This window comes from Eriocheir sinensis, chromosome 56 (assembly GCF_024679095.1).
Source record: "Eriocheir sinensis breed Jianghai 21 chromosome 56, ASM2467909v1, whole genome shotgun sequence".
Classification (NCBI taxonomy): Eukaryota; Metazoa; Arthropoda; class Malacostraca; order Decapoda; family Varunidae; genus Eriocheir; species Eriocheir sinensis.
This window is the reverse complement of record NC_066564.1, coordinates 1565450-1585774: the sequence shown is the minus strand read 5'-3', so window position 1 is coordinate 1585774 and position 20325 is coordinate 1565450. Positions and strand designations below refer to the sequence as shown.

General features: G+C 44.9%; 1 protein-coding gene across 4 annotated transcripts in view; it reads left to right on the top strand.

Annotated features, from left to right (window-relative positions):
* Positions 1-8762: 8762 nt before the first annotated feature.
* Positions 8763-20325, top strand: part of LOC126984154 (uncharacterized) — a 101976-nt gene continuing 90413 nt past the window's right edge. For 3 of the 4 annotated variants that reach the window (XM_050837548.1, XM_050837545.1, XM_050837546.1), the window contains exon 1: positions 8763-9205. The gene's annotated coding sequence lies outside the window, so the exon portion shown is untranslated. The remainder of the gene's footprint in view (positions 9206-20325) is intronic. The other variant, XM_050837547.1, reaches the window with a different exon arrangement.

Below are 20325 nucleotides of genomic sequence, written 5' to 3'. Positions count from 1 at the left end.
AAAAGGTCAAGGAACAAAGAAGACCAAAAACATAGGCACTTCAAGACAACGAACAAAATAACAAAATAGAAAATAATGAAGGAAACAGGTTGGCAGAAAAAAAATAGGTGAGAGGTAAAAGAAGCAGAAGACGGGGAGAGGTAAATAGATGAAGGATAAAGAAGAGAAAAATGACGTGGAGGAGGTGGAGGGGGAGGAGGAAAGGAGTGTGGAGAGAGGATGAACAAGTGAGGCAGAAGAAGGAGATAGCAATGCGATGGGTGGCAAAAGAAGGAGGGAAGAGATAAAAAGCTGGAGGATAAAGACGAGAAAGGTGACGTGAAGGAGGAAGAGGAAGAGGAAGAGGAGGAAGAGGAGGAGGAGGAGTGTAAAGAAATGGTACACAATTAAGGCAGGCAGCACGAAGAGGAGATAGCAATGTGTTGGAAATTGAAAGGGTTTAATAAAGTATCTGTTCGGTAAAAGTAAAAAGTTAATAAGCGTTTGAAAAGTCATACATGGAAGAAGGTAAAGGTATCGAGTTATGAGGTAAAAGTATAGAGTTAATAAGCGTTTGAAAAGCTACACATTGCAGGGTTAAGAGAAGTTTGCTCAGGGGAAAAGGGATTAATTTAGAAACAGACGAAAAATATACAGAAAGAGGATTAGAAAGTAAAGTTAATAAGGTAAAAGTATAGAGTTAATAAGCGTTTGAAAAGTTATGCATGGAAGGATTAGGAGAAGTTTGCTCAGGGGGGAAGGGATTAATTTAGAAACAGACAAAAAATATACAGAAAGAGGATCAGAAAGTAAAGTTAATGAGGTAAAAGTATAGAGTTAATAAGCGTTTGAAAAGCCACACATTGCAGGGTTAAGAGAAGTTTGCTCAGGGGGAAAGGGATTTATTTAGAAACAGACAAAAAATACACAGAAAGAGGATCAGAAAGTAAAGTTAATAAGGTAAAAGTATAGAGTTAATAAGCGTTTGAAAAGCCACACATTGCAGGGTTAAGAGAAGTTTGCTCAGGGGGAAAGGGATTTATTTAGAAACAGACAAAAAATACACAGAAAGAGGATCAGAAAGTATAAGGTTAATAAGGTAAAAGTACAGAATTAATAAGCGTTTGAAAGGTTATACATGGAAGAATTAGGAGAAGTTTGCAAAGAGGGGAAGTGATTAGATTAGAAACTGATAAAAGATATAAAAAGCAGTTGATCAGACGAATTTAAGTGATAACAAAAAGGGAGTTCCAGGAGATAAGTAAATGAAGTTAGCAGTGAGGCAGAAGAAGTTGAGCTGTGAGGGCAAAGGAAGTTACATTAGGTGAGTAAATGAAGTTAGCAATGAGCGGAGAGGAAGTTACAAGGGAAGTTAGCAATGAGGAAAGAGGAGGTTACATTGAGTTGGTAAGTAGAGTTAGTAGTGAGAGACAAATGAAGTTACATGAGGTGAGAAATTGAAGTTCGCAGTGAGGAAAGAGAAGGTTACATCAGGTTGGTAAATGAAGTTAGTAGTGAGAGACAAATGAAGTTACATGAGGTGAAAAATTGAAGTTCGCAGTGAGGAAAGAGAAGGTTACATCAGGTTGGTAAATGAAGTTAGTAGTGAGAGACAAATGAAGTTACATGAGGTGATAAATTGAAGTTAGCAGTGAAGACAAAGAAAGTTACACGCATAAAATGATTAAATGAAGTTAATTAAAGTGTAACAAAGTAAATGAAGTGAAGGCGTCAACAAAAAGTACCGAGGCGAGTAAGTGAAGTTAGCAGTGAAGGCAGAGGAAGTTAAGTCAATATGAAGAAATTAACTTAACAGGACAAGCAAGGCAAAAGAAGAGATATATTGTGAGTAAATTAAAGCTAGCAAGGAAGGAAGTGTAAATAGGAAAAGCAAAGGAAGTTACGAGCGGTGAGTAAACGAAGTTAGCAGGAATGTTGGGCTTTTTTTTTTATAGCGGGATTCTTTTTATTTTTATTTATTTTTATTTATTTTTTATTTTTTTGCCTTAGAGCTGCCTCCTTTACTGTAGAGAAAAAAAACAATGACTGGGCAAAAGAAGTTGGGGAAGGAAAGGAAGGATGGAAGAAAAAAAGGAAGGAAAGAAGGAAGGAAGGAAGGAAGGAAAGAAAGTGAGGGTCTAGAAGCTTAACATATGGTGCTTTGGGCATGGGAAGTTACAGGTATGGAAACAGGCGAAGGAAGTTTAGGGGGCAAGTAAAGGAAGTGGTGTGGAGGGGAAAGGAAGTTAGAGAGGGAAAGGAAGTGTGGGCAAAGGAACCTACAAATGGGGGCGTGGGCATGGGAAGTTGTAGGAATAGAAACAGGGCAAGGAAGTTAGCAGAGTAGGTAAAGGAAGCCATATGCAGGGGAAAGGAAGTATGGGCATGGGAAGTTATAGGAATGGAAGCGGGGGTAGGAAGTTAGCAGGGCAAGTCAAATAATTGATATGAAAGGGAAAGGAAGTTAGAGAGGGAAAGGAAGTATGGGCATGGGAGGTTATAGAAATGGAGACGGGCGAAGGAAGTTAGGAGGGCAAGTAAAGTAAGTGGTATAGGGCAGAGGAAGTTGAAGAGGGAAAGGAAGTGAGGGTATATAGCGAGGTGGGCATGGGAAGTTGTAGAAAGGGCAACGGGGAAGGAAGTTCGGAGTATAGGTATAGGAAGTCGTAGGAAGGGGGATGGAACCTACATATGGGCGAGGTAGTGGGGGGGAAGTTCGATAGATGGAAGGAAGTTAGGAGGGCAAGTAAAGGAAGTTGCGTGGCGGGGAAAGGGGACCGGCGACGCGGCACCTGACACGGCTGACCTGAGGCTGCTGGGCGTGACTTTCGACTTAGTCTCCCTCACGATGCCGAGTACTTTCCCGAACACCTCCCCCCCCCTGCCCCCCTTGCCCCCCTCCTCCAGCACGACGATTCTCTCTCTCTCTCTCTCTCTCTCTCTCTCTCTCTCTCTCTCTCTCTCTCTCTCTCTCTCTCTCTCTCTCTCTCTCTCTCTCTCTCTCTCTCTCTCTCTCTCTCTCTCTCTCTCTCTCTCTCTCTCTCTCTCTCTCTCTCTCTCTCTCTCTCTCTCTCTCCGTTATTCTTTTATCCTTTCTTTCGTAGTTTTTTTTCTTTTTTGCTTTTCTCCTTTCTCTGATTTTCATTTTATATGTTTCTTCGTTTCATATACTACTTTTTTCTTCCCTTCTATCTTTCTTTCTGTCTGTCTGTCTTTCTTTTTTCTCTCATTCACCTTTTTACAAGCAGGTTAGTGAGGTGGGACTCGAATGTGTGTCCACGCGATTGTCATGACGACGAGACTCATCCGCTGCTCCGCCTCTTTATGCTTGCACTTCTTCAGAGAGCGTCTTCTATTTGTTTCAAGAGGGATTAGACGGGAATCGATACTAAAGCCTTCCCAGAGCGCTAATTGGAAGAGGAAACGCCACGGGAAGTGATCATAAATTAATTTCTTGCAGTGATTATAACGCGAGGGGGCGCTTAGGTAGCCTGGTGGGCTTTGGTGTTGTTGGTGGTGGTGGGGTGGGGGGTTTGGGGGGCTAGGATGGTGGTGGTAGTTGGATGGTGGTGGTTGTTGGGTGGTGTTGGTGTTGGTGTTTGTGGTTTTGGTGGTGGTAGCGGTAGGATTGTTGTTGTTGGTGTTAGTGGTGGTGGTGATAGTGGTGGTTGTGGTAGGGATTTTGGTGGTGATGGTGAGGATTAAGAAGAATACTAAAACTATTCTTATTTCTTACCCCTCCATGGGGTAACGTGACCAGCTACGAATCCGCGGGTGAGGGTTCGAATCTCGGCCCTAGTAATCGACGTGCAGCCCACTCAGCTGTTCATCGTCCCTTGCGGGCTGGTCGGTGAATGGGTACCTGGGGAAACCTGGGGAAGGTAAACTGTCTTAACCCGGAAGTTACTTGGCCCTGTGTCACTGGGAAATGGGCTCCCACCCGCCACAGGCTCAAAGGGCCAATGCGACGGAAGCGAGCACCGGGGCCACGCGCAGCTATAGCGTATGCCCCTTACTTTACCTTTACCTATTATTTTTGTTTGTTTTTATTAATCAATGAACTTATTTGCTCATGACCTTTCTCTCGTTACAAGTAAGTTTATATCGCTGTGCGGCACTTTTACCGACCTGGCTCGTTACCTCTGTGTCACGAGTTATTCTGCACACCTGATACCCATCCCGCCGCTCGTCTGGTCCCGCGGCTTTCCTGACATCTTTTTGCATCAGTGTCAGCACCTTTTTTTTTCTAGCTCATATTTTCCATAGATTCCTGTTCCTCTTCAAATTCCGGTTCTTCAAAAACCGGTTCTGCTGTAAATACTGTCTGAAAACTTTTGATCAACATTTTCATTTTTGCGCCATTTTATATATTATGCATCAGCTTTCTAAATTCCAATCATATTTACTTTTATTTTGATGTTTATAAATTTGTAAAATGTTTAGGTTAATTTCTGCCTCTATCCGTAATGTTTTTCCTCATAGATTTTTCCTCATCTTTTCGTAATCTTAATAATCTTGTTTTTATATAATCGTTCCGTGCTCTTTTACGATATCTTTTTTTACATCTTACCCCTTTCCTCTTTCTTTCAATCCTCGCTCTCTCGCGTTAGCCGTTGTACCATCCTCTTTCCTTTTACTTTACTGGAAGACTTTTAGAGCGTGTTTTCTCACCAAGGCCTAACGTATATACTTTTACGAGGAATTCCTATTTTTCTTGTAAGCCGGTGGTGGGATTCTTCATTTGCTTCCAATCAGCGTTTTCGAAGGAAGTTTGCGTGTGTGTGTGTGTGTGTGTGTGTGTGTGTGTGTGTGTGTGTGTGTGTGTGTGTGTGTGTGTGCGCTGGACTCGCGATTGCCCGCCAGAAGGTGCTTGAAGCTGCGCAGTGACGAACCTTAGTGTTTATGTCTGTTTTTATATGTCTGTCTCTGTGTCTTGACCTTTGTGGAGTGGCTGAGTTACACTGTTGTCAAGTATCAGGTGGTCCGCGGTTTACCTGGCGTCGCTGGGTCACCTGTGCGGGAGGGGGGAGGGGAGGGCGTCTCTTCTCGATTATACGCACGCATTGTTCCTTGCTGTTACCTGCCCGGTCTCGCTGTCACGGTGTCGTCCTGGCTCCGGTTTCGTTTGGCCTTGTCTCGGTTTTCTCTTGTTTGGTCTCTCACGTGTCCTGCTCCTCGTTTGGTTCTTTTATTGCTTCTCCTTTCGTTATTTTTATTCGTCTTTTCTTTTCTTTCTTCTTGACTGGTTTCCTCCTTTCATTCTCTTTTTGTTTATGATTCTTTGTTTCGTATTTTACTTTACTTTATATTTATTCATCGTTTTCTTTCATTTTGTTTGTTTGTTTGTTTGTTTTTATTTCCTACTCTCACAGATTCTCACTTTCATTCATTCATTCAATCATTCTTTCTTTCTTTCATTCATTTTTTTCTTTCTTTCTTTCTTTCTCTTTTTTTATATTTTTCTCGCTCTTTTTTAAACACACACACACACACACACACACACACACACACACACACACACACACACACACACACACACACACACACACACACACACACACACACACAGGTGGAGGAAAACTTTGCCACTCTGTAACCTTCAACTCGGTGCTTGCCTTCGAATTTCAATGCTTTTCCGACACTCCCTGGCGGCGGGTGATATTTTATTCCTTTTTTATGCTCTGTGGCTAGAAATAAAGGGGAAATAAAGAGAAAGAAATAAAGATCAGTCAGGGGAGGCCACTCTTCTATACTCTCTTATATAGGGGCAGTGATTAGCGGACTTTTTTATTCTGTTATTTTTTCCCCCTTGAGCTACTTCGTGTACTCTAAAAATTAAGGGGAAATAAAGAGAAAGAAATAAAGATAAGTCAGGGGAGGCCACTCTTCTATACTCTCTTATATAGGGGCAGTGATTATAGGACTTTTTATTCGCATTTATTTTTTCCCCCTTCCTTTACTGTAACAAAAACCAGCAGAGGACCAGGTGGAGAGATGAAGTTTAGATCATTTCCCGGAGTATGATGGAGCAGCCACACTCACATCAAACAAGGTGAGGGGACTATTAATGGCTGATGATGATGGCGATAATGATAATGATGATGAAAGGGCAACGATCATCCGAGAAAATACATGATACAAAATGAAAATGCACCACCGACCTTGCTCATTTGGTTGGTCGAATTCAGTGTCTCTGCAATTTTCCAAGGGCGAAATTAAGAGATCGATGGTGGTGATTGTGAAGTCTAGAAATCGTTTAATAATATGTAACAAATGACGAGCGAAAGGCACAGCGCAGAGGCGTTAGCGTAATGGAATGGAAAGCAATTGATGAGGTGGAGTGTTATGAATCAAACTACAAAAGCAACCATAAGAATGTACTTGCAAAATAGTGGTGTTGCTTATGTCGCGGTACGTGTTTGAGGGAGTGCTAAAAAAGACGAGAGAAAAAAAATCGTCATAGAGTCTAGCCAAGAAAAAAAAGAAAGGTAACGGATAGGTGCTGTCTAAAATAGGACTTGAATGAATGAATGAATGAATGGATGAATGAATGAAGGAAGAAAGGAAGGAACGAGAAAGAAAGAAAGGAAGAAAGAAAGAAAAAGAAAGAAAGAAAGAAAGAAAGAAAGAAAGGAATGATGAAAAGAAGGAAGGAGGGAAGGAAGGAAGGAAGCAAGGAAGGAATGATTGAATGAATGAAGGAAGGAAGGAAGGATGAAACGAAGGAAGGAAGGAAGATAGAAAGAAAGAAAAGGAAAGAAAGAAAGAAAGGAAATTAAGAAAGAAAGAAAAGAATGAATATAAGGTGAGAAACGTAGGTTATTGATACACGTGAAAGAAAAGGAATGAAAACAATGAATGATCTTGAAGTGTAACCGATGAGAAAGGAACAACACCCAAGTAAATTATTATTATTATTATTATTATTATTATTATTATTATTATTATTATTATTATTATTATTATTATTATTATTATTATTATTATTATTATTTTAAGAGGCGAAGGAGGTAGAGAGGGAGGAGTGCGGAAACTAAAAGGAGCCCACAATACCTGAGACACTAAGAGAGAGAAAATGAAAGTGAAAGCGAGGAGAGAGATGAAGAAAGAGAACGAGAGAACATAGAAGATTTTATAAACAGAGGGACAGAAAGGCAGGGTGATGAATACCTTAAAACACACAAACAAACAATCAAACAAACAACAAATCCAGAAGTTCAGAATAGAGAAGAGGACAAGAGAATAGAGAATATAATAAAAATGAAATGACAGAGAGGTGAGGTAATAAATATCTTGAAATACACAACAAACAAATCAACAAACAGATAGTCAAGTTGAGAATAGGTCCTAACGAGAGAGGTATTGCATGGAGGTTATTGACGCGTGCGAGTGAGTGTCTTGAATAACCCGTAATGGCGCGAGTGTATATTCGGCCGCGCCCGTGACGAAAGATTGATGGGAGGGGGGACTCACCTGCCGGCGCGCGGAAGTGAAAGTAATTTTTTTTTTTCACGTTACTCCCTTCGGCCCTCCCCACCTCTTCTTCCTCTTCCTCCTCCTCCTCCTCTCCCTTCTCTCCATCATCTTAACTTCCCCCTCCTTCCTTCCTCTTCCCTCGCCGGTGTCTTCACGTAGGTAGCCGCGGGTGACAAATTATAGGAAGACAAACCCGATGTGGCCCCTCCTCCCTCCCTCCTTTCATCTCCCTGCCCTGCTCTCCCCTCCCTTCTCTCCCTTCTCCCTACTTCTGTTTCATCTCCCATCACAGGCCTCCCCACCTCCACCCAGCCCCTCCACGCCCTACACTCTCTCCGCACACAAACCTTTACCTCTACAAACAACTTCATAAGCCTTTTTTCCCCTCCGCACACTTAGCCGTGAACTGATTTAAGGCGCTAAACAGGTGACCAACAGACGCCCGTCGCTGCGTAATGGGCTGCCGTGTGCACAGGGCCGAGGGTGGCGTCGAGGGTTTGCTTGCCTTCACCGGGTTATGAACAGAGCAAACACCGGACTGCTGGCTCGGCGGGGGACGTTGCCTCAGTGTTGGCCTCGGTACTTGCCTCCCGGCGCCAACTAGTACTCCCAGGCCATTAATCGGCGCAAAGAGAAGTGTTCAGTCTGTTATATCTCGTGTTCATGATGTGCTAATTTCCGTGCGCCGCTTATCGTGGATGTTACGGGCGGGGTACTTTGAGTTGCCGTGCCCGAGGTGGCGATGGTAATAGTTGAGTCGTGACATCATTTGCATCCTAAGCTCTTGCGGCCCCGTGAAGGCATCCTGCGGCGTGGGCGTACCGTAGAGTGTTGTGAATGACCGCGGCAACCACAGCCCCTCAGCGCTTCGTCCTCGCCACCACAGGGCAGCAGGTAGAGGCGGCAGGCAGGCGGGCGGGGCGGGGGCGGCAGCAGCAGGCGGGCTGAGGGCGGCAGCAGCAGGGGGCCTCGGGAGAGATGGTGATGATCTCTCCGCCACGAACGGTTGTGATCAGCCCCACACGGTACGTCGTTGGCTCCCTAATGACGCACCTTCCCCGCCAATACACTGCCGCGAGGCTCATCAGCGTCATGCACTGTGATGGAGACGCCGATGACGCAGGGCCGAACCTCCAGTAAGTGGATTCTCGTGACGTGCCGCCGCCAACGCCAGTAAAGTAAAGCCGTCAACACCTCGGCAGGCAGGCAGGGGCGCCAAGGCCGGGAACGTGCACAATGTCGACGAAAGTTTCTGCCAATTGACCCTAACACATTGTTCAGCGGGCGGGGCGGCGCTCACGGCCAAGTTCTCCCACACACCCACCATGGCGCACCTCGGCCAGGGTCTCCGCCTCTCCGCTGCTCCCGCCCTCTTATCAGTTACGCTCACTATGCATGGGGAAGTTCCCGCACTCTACACCTGGCGACACGTCCACTGCATGACCAGGGCGGGAGTAAATGCCCCATGTGACACGTGGAGGTGGGGCGGGGCGGAGCGGAGAGGAGGCCAGTATGCCCCTGACTGTGGTGGAGGGAGGGTGTGTGTGAGTGTGCGTGGCAGTGCCGCTGGTGTTTCCCGCTTGCCTACCTTCCTACCAACCTTCCCTCACACCTGAGCTGTCTACCTCACGTGCCCTCATTGCTTCTTTCTGGTGGCGGTGCTCTGGCCGGGCTGGTGTAGCTTCCCTGTAGTCTGTAGCCATAGAGACGGGTTTTTCATCTCGCCACGCTGTCCGCCTCGCCTTCCCATGTAAGTAACGTGCTTGACACACCCTTGTCTCTGCATGGGGCTTCTTGGCGCATATTTTCACAAGCCACTCAATTCTCTGCTGTAAATATTGACACTTACGGTGTAACACAATGCACCAGCTGCCGTCAAGACTCCAACACTAACTCCTGAGCGGCGCGGATTAATAAACTTTAAAACTAGACGCTGCTCACTCCTTTTTGCCCGTCAAGAAGAATGTAAAGTGATGCAAACTTGTCTCGGGGAAAGGAAAATAAATCCACTTAGTTGCTGATGAACAAAAGTGGATCGGGTCACACACACACATAGAGCGCCAGAGACACTTTACATTTTATTCCTGTTTTTTATGAGATTCCGAGTTAGTGAATTCTTCCTCGTGAGTGAGTGAGGGAGAGTACGAAACTATAATGAAGCGGAGAATAAAAAGAGAATTGGCCGGAGTACATTAGAGTCTTGACATGCCGAAGAGTCAGCTGTCAGTGGGCTAAACCTGTTCTGCTGTGACCGATACCTCTCTCCCCTCACTCCCCGACCCGCCCATCCTCCCTCTCTCGCCGTCCCTTTCCCCTCACGCCCTTCCTCCCCTCACACTGCAACCTGTCTTCACTCTCCCCTCACTCCTCCCCTTTCCTTTTCCTGCTTGTCCTGACCCATCTCTTCGTTCATATTTTCCCTCCCTCACACTTTCTTTACTCGTCTCCCTTTCCCCTCACTTTCCCTTTTCACTTTCCCTCCTTCACACCTTTCCTCTTCTTTCTTCACACCTATTTTCCTCCCCTCACTTTCCCTTTTCTCTCCTTTCCTCCCTTACACTCTCCTTCCTCCTCTCCCTTCACACTTGCACTCTCCCCTTACTTTCCCCTCTCTCCTTCCCTTATATACAGTTGAATTTGGGATCATTCGCCGCTACAGTGATCGAATTATACAGAGAAACAGAGGGAGTCATAGGCCTAGCGTGTCCTTATGTGGGAAGAAAAGACAGGCGATCGAAAAAAAGTAGATAATTGTGTTGTTTAAGAATTTTCGTATATGTGACAACCTTGTAATAATGACGGCCTGATGGTGTATTACGGATGAGTGGAGGTTGTTATTAGATCCTGTTATAATTGTTTGATTTTTGATTGTTTTTCTTTTTCTTTTTTTTTTTACCTTTGTTAGCACCCCTCAGCAGCGTTTCTTTTGTTTGTTTGTTTGTTTGTTTGTTTGTTTGTGCGTGTGTGTTGTGTTAGATTTTTGCATATCAGTTATTTCAGTTATTTCTACTTTATATTATCAGTGGAGTCGTGTGTGTGTGTGTGTGTGTGTGTGTGTGTGTGTGTGTGTGTGTGTGTGTGTGAGTGTGTGTGTTGTTGTCAGGTTGATGCATGTTGGTTGGTTCTTTATTTATATTACCATGTGTGTGTGTGTGTGTGTGTGTGTGTGTGTGTGTGTGTGTGTGTGCTGGCGACCTAGTCCATCACCCTTTATATGTAGATTAAACACCCTTCCCCCTCCTTCCCCCCACCCCCGCCACACACACACGGCTACTTGTCCCACCTGTTAACCTGCTAATTGGCGACATTATATCACGCGCCGCACCTGCCTTTGCTCTGCCCCCCTCAACTTGTTCACTTCATCATTTGGTTTACCTGTCTCCTCTCTCACCTGATTTTCTCCCAGTTGCTTTCACATCGTCCGTTGCTGTTCCGCCTTCTTATACGAATTTCCTTCCCTGTTAACTCCTCCACACCCACGCACATACATTCGATAACTTATGAATAGGACAAAAACTCAATATCCACTCGAAGTTGACTTCCATTCTGATCTCTCTTTCTTTTTTTCTTTTGTAGGGGCAGCGTATAGTTTTTGTTGTTGTTGTTGTTGCTGTTTTTTCGTTGAGCTGCCTTCCTTTGCTGTAAAAAATGCAGATAGATAAATATTCCAGGCAATTTACAGGTAATATCACTCCTACACTCTTTGTTATGTACACCTCACACACACACACACACACACACACTAACACACACACGCAAGCAAGCAAGCAAAAATCTCTAAAGGGTTTCCTAAATTCTCGAAAATGTACAAACTTCGTCTTCTGAAACACGAAACTTTGCGAAACAACTTTTTCTTGTGTTTTATAGCGACTAACTTATGGCGTGTCTGTGTGTGTGTGTGTGGTGTGTGTGTGTGTGTTCATGATATCCTTTAAATTTGCTGCTGATGATTAATTTGGACAGTTTTCTTCAATATTTCAATTTCTTCGGCGGCGTCAAAGTCATGCCACGTTGATTTAATCTCTGCCTAATGGATGTGAGGTTCGGCTTGCCCTCATGATCCGTTGAAAATGAAATAAATAAATGACCCTTAATTAAATACCGATTGACCGGACGGCTGTCTTCAATATTTCAGTGTATTCATTAGCGTCAAAGTCATGCCACGTTGATTAAATCTCTGCCTAATGGATGTGAGGTTCGGTTTGCCTTCTTGATCACTTACAAATGAAGGAAATAAATGACCCTTAATTATGCACTGATTGATCGGACTGTTTTCTTCAATATTTCAATCTATTAATTAGCGTCTGGGTCATGCCACGCCGATTATATCTCAAATCTCTGCCTTATGGATGCGGGGTTCGGTTTATCTTCTTGATCCTCTGCAAATAAAGGAAATAAATGACTCCTGATTATGTACTGCGGTGAAGCGAGATGGATGTATTGGAGTCCCCGAGGCGCCTTGCAGCTAAAACAGTGACATTCTTCTCTTAGCTGGACCGGATTTTTTTTTTCGGTAAAGGAAACAACTGAAGGCTTAGTTATGAATTGTGTTACGGAAAATTACGATCTTATAAATGTGGGATATCATTCTTTGTTTAGGTGAAGCTTACTAATTCCCGCCTCCATTGTGACGCGGCTGTGTGGTTTGTGTGGCGGTGTGTGAGGACAGGAAGAGAGAGACAAATGGGCGTCGTGAAGGCGTGAAAAGAAAACAAGAGGTGTTAAGGCGCGAATCAAGTGTGTCAGAAGGGGTGTGAAGATCAAGACGTGGTGAGGAGGATCGAGGGGGAACTCATACCGCGCAGATCACTATATCACACCCACACTTATTGACACACTTCTCAGCCCGTCATCAAGGTGGACAGGTAAATTATGGGACTTGTAAAGGGAGCAAGAACGCAGTATTCCTTTTGCTATGCCCAGGTAGTTCAATCTCCCATATATTTTTGACAGGCATAACCGTTTTAAGACCGCATATCACACACGTATATTCAGTAACTTATGAATAGAACAAAACAATACCTTTCCTCCGTACGCAGATAGTTAAATGCTCCATCCAGTTCACAGGTAATATCACAGGTAGTTCAATCATCCATATAATAAACAGGCATAACCGTTTTAAGACCGCATATCACACACGTATATTCAGTAACTTATGAATAGATGAAAACAATACCTTTCCTCCGTACGCAGATAGTTGAATGCTCCATCCAATTCACAGGTAATATCACAGGTAGTTCAATCATCCATATAATAAACAGGCATGACCGTTTTGAAGGGCATGGCAGATCACACAAGCACATTCAATATCTTGTAAATAAAATATAAACACAATATCCACAGGTAGTTAAGTGCCCCATACAGCTTACAGGTAATATCACACCCATACCTTTCGCTATGTACCTGAGACCGTTTTAAAGAGCATAACATTTCACACTTACATTCAATAACATATAAATAGAACAAGAAACACAATATCCACAGGTAGTTCAATGCCCCATACAGGTAACGGTTAATATCACACCCACACCTTTGGCCATGTACCTGAGACTATTTTAAAGAGCATGGTATATCACACACATTCAATAACTTATAAATAGAACAAGAAACACAATATCCACAGGTAGTTCTATGTTTCATACAGGTAACAGTTAATATCACACCCACACCTTTGGCCATGTACCTGTGACCATTTTAAAGAGCATGGTATATCACACGCATTCAATAACTTATAAATAGAGTTACAATACTTAAAACACACACACAAAAAAACACACCTTAAAACAGCATCCTAGAACAAGAAACTATCCACAGGTAGGTCAACGCTCCATATAGGTAACAGTTAATATCACACCCACACCCTTGGCCAGGTACCTGAGGCCGTTAATAAGCTAGACGAGGTAATTGGAGGACATAATTCACGCCTCCAGTCGCCGGGTGATATATAGACAAAACAAAAGCACAGTGTTTCTTTCACCGCACACAGACTCCCCTTTGAACTTCTGAGCGTGCGCGGACGACCAGCGGCCACAACACGAGTCTGGATATCGTAACGTGATAACTCAGTGTCTTTAGCGTCAGTATCGTAAACAGTATTAAGTCCCCTATTTTCACACTTTCGGCTCTCACATCAAACACTTTCGGAGGCCATAGTGGAGATTTGTATAGTTCTCATCAGTCTTCACAAGTGGGGGTCTAATTGGTATAGTTGGGAGCGTTTTTGCCATGCTCAGGTATGCTTCGGTCTTCCATAAATAGTTTGCAGGTAAAATAATTCGTTCACAGAGCCATTCAGAATCCTTCACACTGTTCGCAGGTGGGAGTGTAAATGATTTGGCCGGGAACCTGACGGAGTGGTTTTGCCGTGCTCAGGTACTTCAATCCTCCGTGACCGATTTGCAATTAATATAACTAGTTTACAGACCAATTCCTGACCCTTCACACTCTTCGCAGGTGGGAGTGTAATTGCTATAGCCGGGAACCTGACGGAGAGTTTTATGTATTTGTTCAGCGACCACCAGAGAGGGTTCAGACGCCCCTGCCGCCTCACACCCCACCTAGCACCCCATAAACACGTCTTGTATACCCTCCCCAGCACCCTTATCACCTCCCTCCTTCCTTACTTACCGTCCCTAGTAGTTCCTCTCCGACCCCTTTCTCTTCATTATTCTTCTACATTATTCTTAAGTCTCCCCCTCTCACTTGTTTGCTTTCACCCTTATCATTCCCTTTCTTCCTTGCCTTCCTCAGTAGTCTCTCTTTCTCTTTATTCTTCTTGTATTGTTTTTAAGTCTCCTCTCTTCTTTTTCCTTACCTTTACCGACCCATTTCCGTTTTTCTCCTTTATATCATTTTCTACTTCCCCTCCTCTTCCTCACCACCCTTTTTTCTCCTTCCTTCTCTCCCCTCTTCCTCCTCCACGTCCTCACTTCCTTTCCTCTACTTCCCTTCCTTCTCCTCCTTATCCTCTCTTCAACCTACTCCTCCATTTCTCCTTTATATCCGTTTTCTCTTCCTTCCTCCCTCCCTCACCTCTTCCCCTCAACTTCCCATCCCTCCCTTCCCTCCCTCCCTCTCTTCTCTTCAGCCGCTCCTCCTCTTCCCCCTCCTACCTCTGAACGTCTCCCATTATGGCCTCAGATAAATTTCATGAATATTACAGCCGCGATTCTGCCGGTCTGCATATACGAGTAGAATTCCTGTCCCGGCGGTGTAATAGGGTAGGGTCTGTCCTCCCCACTCCTCCCTACTCCTACCCGCCTTCCTTACCCTGTCCACCCTGCCATCTGAGTTCTGTGTCTTGCCCCTTCACGCTGCTCTGCTAAGCCCCCTTCCCTGCCTCGCTGTCGTAGGGTCTGGCTTCTCCCTTTCAACCCCTTCCACTTTCTCCTCCCCCCCTCCTGCCTACCCGCCTTCCTTACCCTGTCCACCCTGCCATACTGAGTTCTGTGTCTTGCCCCTTCACGCTGCCCTGCCAAGTCCCCTTCCCTGCCTCGTTGTGGTAGGGTCTGGCTTCTCCTCTTCAACCCCTTCCACTTCCTCCGCCCCACCTCCTGCCTACCCCCCTTCCTTACCCTGCCCACCCTGCCGTAATCAGTTCTGTGTCTCCCTAGTTCCCATTCACGCTGCCCTGTCAAGTTCCAAGCCCCCTGTTCTGCCTGTTTGTAGGGTCTGTCCTTTCCCCCCACCCCCCCTCTTCCTCCCCCCTCCCTTCTCCGCCCCTGCCATAATCAGTTCTGTGTCTCCCCAGTTCCCGTTCACCCTGCTCTGCCAAGTCCCAAGTGACCTGTTCTGCTTTACTCTGCCCTGTCGTGCTTTCTACCTGTCCTCCATCCCTGCCTACCCTGCCGTAACCTCACCCCCCTTCGCGTCCAGCTTAACATTCATTGCTCCGTTTCTTTGCTCTGTCCTCCCTAGCTTCTACCTTTTTCTCTCACTCCTTATCCCTGCCCACTCCTCCTTCCTCCTTGTCGTAACCTCACCCCCCCCTCGCGTCCACCTCCTCACCTTAAAATTCACCTTCATATTCATTGTCCCCTTACATTGCTGTGTCCTCCCTTGCCTCCAACTTTTTCTCTCATTCATTCTTGCATACCCTGTTGACTACTCCCTGATTACACCCTGTCGTAACCCCTTCATCCCCCTTCTCCTTCCGCCTTCAACTTCTCACCTTAACGCTCCCCACCATAATAACACTTTCCATTGCTCCGTTTCTTTGCTGTGCTCTTCCTTGCCTGCACCCTTTTCTCTCCTGTTCCATTTTTTATTTTTTTCTTACTTGATCTACCTTGGCGTACCCCTATCCTGTTTCCCCTTCATGTGTCCCTGCCAGATGTCCCTTCATTGTGCCGTCTTTCTTTCCCCTTCTTTTTTGGCCCGTCATTCTAACCTCTGTCACTTCTTCGTCCCATCCTCTCTCAGGCATTTCCCAACGCTATATATTTCGTTTCTTTTCACCATTATTCTTTTTTTTTTTTTTACCATAATGCATCTTAGCGTCTTTCTTTCCCTCTTTTTTTGCCTGTTATTTTCATCCCTGTCATTTCTCCGCCCCATCCTCTCTTTCTCTCTCCCTGGCATGCCCCAACACTGTATATTTCGTTTCGTCCCACCATTATTCAGCTTAGCACACCTTACTTTGCTTCACCTGGCCCGTTGCTGTACTCGATCCCGTCCCTGACCCACTTTACTTAACTTTGTCACCGTTTTCCATCACTCCACCGTGGCCTTAGTTCTAGTTGTCGCCGCATCATGCAAGGTCGTGTCCCCGGTTTGTCCCACATGCACGCTCTACTACTGCTAAGGTTTATTCTTGTTGGTAGAAGCTTCGCGACTCGGTGGAATTTGTCTGTCGAGCGATTGCCATGTGAAGGGGTTGATTCTCATCGGAGGTTTTACACGCAGGGTCTTGTGGTAGAGAGTTGGGTCGGTTTTCTTAGATGTTACCGACTCTCACATCAGTTATTTCTAGCAGGCCACAAGAGGTGAAATGCGTTCTCTTGAGTGTCTCTTAGAGTTCATGGTACAGAAGCCTTGTCCCTGGAAAGGCCCATAACTCCAACGAAATGAAACACGAGGAAAAACAAACAAAGGGAAGAACATTTTATATAAAGCGTGTTAGGAAAAGTCAAGAGAGGTATACATATCGTGAGGGCAAGAAATAGAACCGAGGGACAGGTGAGGAGGAGAGGACGAAAGGAGGACAAGACGCAGTGGAGATGAACACCTGCAAAGAGGGATGATATTTTTCTTCTCTCAGTGTTGCAAGCGAAGGAGAGGTGAGAGAGACGAAGGGAAGACAAACGTACTGGAGATAAACGGGTTCAAAGAGGATAATTTTTTCTTCATTCAGTGCAAGCGAAGGAGAGGTGAGAGAGACGAAGGGAGGACAAACATACTTGGAGATAAACGAGTTCAAAGAGGATAATTTTTTCTTCATTCAATACAAGCGAAGGAGAGGTGAGGGAAGCGAAGGACAAAAGTACTGGAGATAAACGGGTTCATGGAGGATTAAGTTCTCTTCATTCCGTTTCTATTTAAGGTCAGCAAACTGTGCCAAGACTCGTTTGATGTGCGAGTCGTGGCCGCCAGGCATTAGAGGACCGTCACGATAACGGTCAGGTGTGATGGACGGCCCGGCGTATCAGGCGTTCGGGCATTAGTGTTCACTATTTATGAGGCAATTAGCGTCCTTCTTCATTGACTTCCTGGCCACTGCGACGCGCCCATCACCGCCCCAGGGAGAGGTTTTGCGTCCATAGCTATTTCGTGATTAGTATTTATTGTTTTTTACAGAAAAGGAAACAACTCAAGGACAATAAACAAAGGAAAAAAAAGCCTCTTCTGGAGACCCTTCCCTACTCTCTTTTATTGGAGCAGTGATCAGCGGGCTCTTTTGGAACAATAAAAAGCATAAAAGACTTCCTAGCGGCGTGAGTATAAAGACTGGAAATGCTGGAAATTCATCTGTTATCTCCCTACTGTAATGACTCTCCTAAACTTAGCCATCCTTCGTCTGTTTTCGCCCTTGAGTTGCTTCCTTTACTGTAAAAAAAGAATAAAATAAAAAGTTCGCTGCTCCTGCAAAAGCAAATCGGAGTGGCTAAAATGGAGGTCAGTTTCAGTTGGCTGTTTAGAGACTACGCAATTAGTATTATGTAAATGTTAAGTAATAAAAAAACACTAAAATTCTCCTCTCAGTCCCTTAACAGGATTAGTATTTCTATCAGCATGCACGCGCTAGTCATGTTTTTTATATATAATTTGCATCATTTATTCTGTAATACACGAAGGTTCTTTTATCTCTCGCTCTTTACATGAGAGGAAAATATGCTGTTATCTTTTACTGCACGTTAATTATCATAAACGTTGCTTGAAAAAAAAACATACTGAACAATAAATGCTAAGTGCGCAAAACTAAGAGGTCATGAGTAAGGCCGATTCGATCCTATTGCCAAAGAAGTGACTAAGGCCTTGGGTGAGGAAGAATACCTCGAAACAGAGTGCATCGGGTGGTGGTAGTGTTGGTGGTGAGAGTTATGCTGAAGGCCGAGTGTACGGAGAATACTGAGGAGTGATGTGGAGAGTTTGTGTGCGGTGATATGTCGAATACAGGGACGAAGAAAAGAAGAAGAAGAAGAAGAAGAAGAAGAAGAAGAAGAAGAAGAGGAGGAGGAGGAGAAGCAAGGAATGAACAGGTAAAAGAGGAGCAAAAAACAAAAACTAAAAAAGAAAATGAGGAGAAACAAAAAGATAAAAAGTAGACGTAAGAAAACAATGAAAAAAATAAAGTAACGAATAAAGAACAAGAGAAGGAAGAGGAGGAAGAAAACGAGGAAGGGAAGGCGAATTAAAGATAAACTGAGGAAAAGAAAGAAATGTTAGCAAGGAATGGGAGGAGAAAGACTAAAGACGAAGAAAAGAAGAAGAGGAAGAGGAGGAGGAGGAGGAGAAGGAGGAAGAGAAGTCTGTAACCCTCGATTCACTAACGGGAGCTGCAAGCAATTTGAAACAAAACATCATCCATTGAAATTCTTGCCCATTACTGAATACATTAGAGGGTCAGTGTTCGTGGAAAGCGGAGGGGGAGGAGGAGGAGGAGGAGGAGGAGGAGACGAAGATCATTTAATTCGGAATAATAATAACTTATAAACAATGAAGAAAAGGATATGACTCTCTCTCTCTCTCTCTCTCTCTCTCTCTCTCTCTCTCTCTCTCTCTCTCTCTCTCTCTCTCTCTCTCTCTCTCTCTCATCCCTTCCCCCCCACTTCCCCTTCTTTTACAACACACACTCACACACACACACACACACACACACACCCCCACACAGAGAGAGAGAGAGAGAGAGAGAGAGAGAGAGAGAGAGAGAGAGAGACGCGTGATGATATGTAGTTTGTATAGCGCGTGTGTAAAATATAACAAACAGAAGTGTGTTGTTCGATTCTCCGGGCTGAGATATGACCAGTGAAAATATTGTCCACATACTGAGAGAGAGAGAGAGAGAGAGAGAGAGAGAGAGGGAGAGGGAAAGGGAGAGAGATTTGGGGGTTAAGGGGGCAAAACAGACAGACAGATAGACATTTTAACATTTCAGACAGTAGTTGTGAGCGCGTGTTGTACTTTCATAACTGATTGATCTACTTCAGGTGTCGTAAACGAGAAGCAGAGGAGGAGGAGGAGGAGGTGAAGAAAAAGGAGGAGGAGGAGGAGGAGGAGACTGAGGAAGAAGAGGCGAAGAAGCAGTAGGAAGAAAAAGAAAAAATGAAGAAGAAAAAAGAAGAGGAAGATGAAGAAGAAAGAAAAAGAAGAAAAAGAAAAATGAGAAAATGGGGAATAATAATATAAAAGAAAAGGAAGGATGGCTAACGGTAGGAGGGTTTAACAGTAGGGAGATAGCAAACACATTCCCAGCATTTCCAGTCTTGCCACCCACGCCAATAACAAGTCTTTCATAATGCTTTTTTATTGTTCCACGAAGCTCCTGAAACCCGTTAAGTGACAGGGCAGACGGGCGGCCGATGACACCAAACATTGCCTTCATAAAGTGTGGAGCAGTGCTTGTTACGGGGCGGGGCGGGGCGATGCGGGGCTGGGGCGGGGCAAGGGTAGGTGGGTAAAGTACGGCGTAGCGGGGGAGGTGTTGTCGAAGGTGGGATTTAAAGTGTGACGGATTTGGACTCTTCACTGAGGTAACAGGAAAGGAAGACGAGGAAGAGGAGGAGGACGGGAGGGCAGAAGAGGAGGAGGAGGAGATAGGGATGGCAAAGGAAGAGAAGAAAGGGAGAGGGAGTGAGGAGGAGGAAAAAGGGAAGGCAAAGGAAGAGGAGAAAGGGAGAAATGGCAAAGGAGGAGGAGGAAGAGGAGGAGAAGAAAGGGAGGTGAAACGAATAGGAGGAGAATGGGAGGGCAAATGAAGGGAAGCAGAAGGGAGAGTAAAGGAGAAGAAAAAATGATGCTTGGAAGACACAAGATCATAGGGAAGGAACTAAAGGGGTGTGTTAGGGAGAATGTGATAACTGCTACAGAGACAAGAAGGGCGAGACGCTTAACATATCACTATTATTAAAGGGCTAGTGTAAAGGGAGCATACCAGTGATACCTTTATTAACACCCTTTCAGCCCTCATACCTGGCGAACACCTGTCTGTCTACTTTTACCTTCGTTTAATAAGTCGTCGCTCGCTTGGTTCCTCTCTCTCTTCATTCCTCTCTCTCTTCGTTTCTCTCTCTCCTCATCCCCTTCCCATTACAACCTCGCTTCCTTCACCCACTCCACTTCCTCCACTTCTTCCTCCACTCCCTCCATTTCTTCCCTCCTTCACTTGCATTCCTCCCTCATTTCGTCCACCTGTCTCGCTCCCTTCGGCCGCAT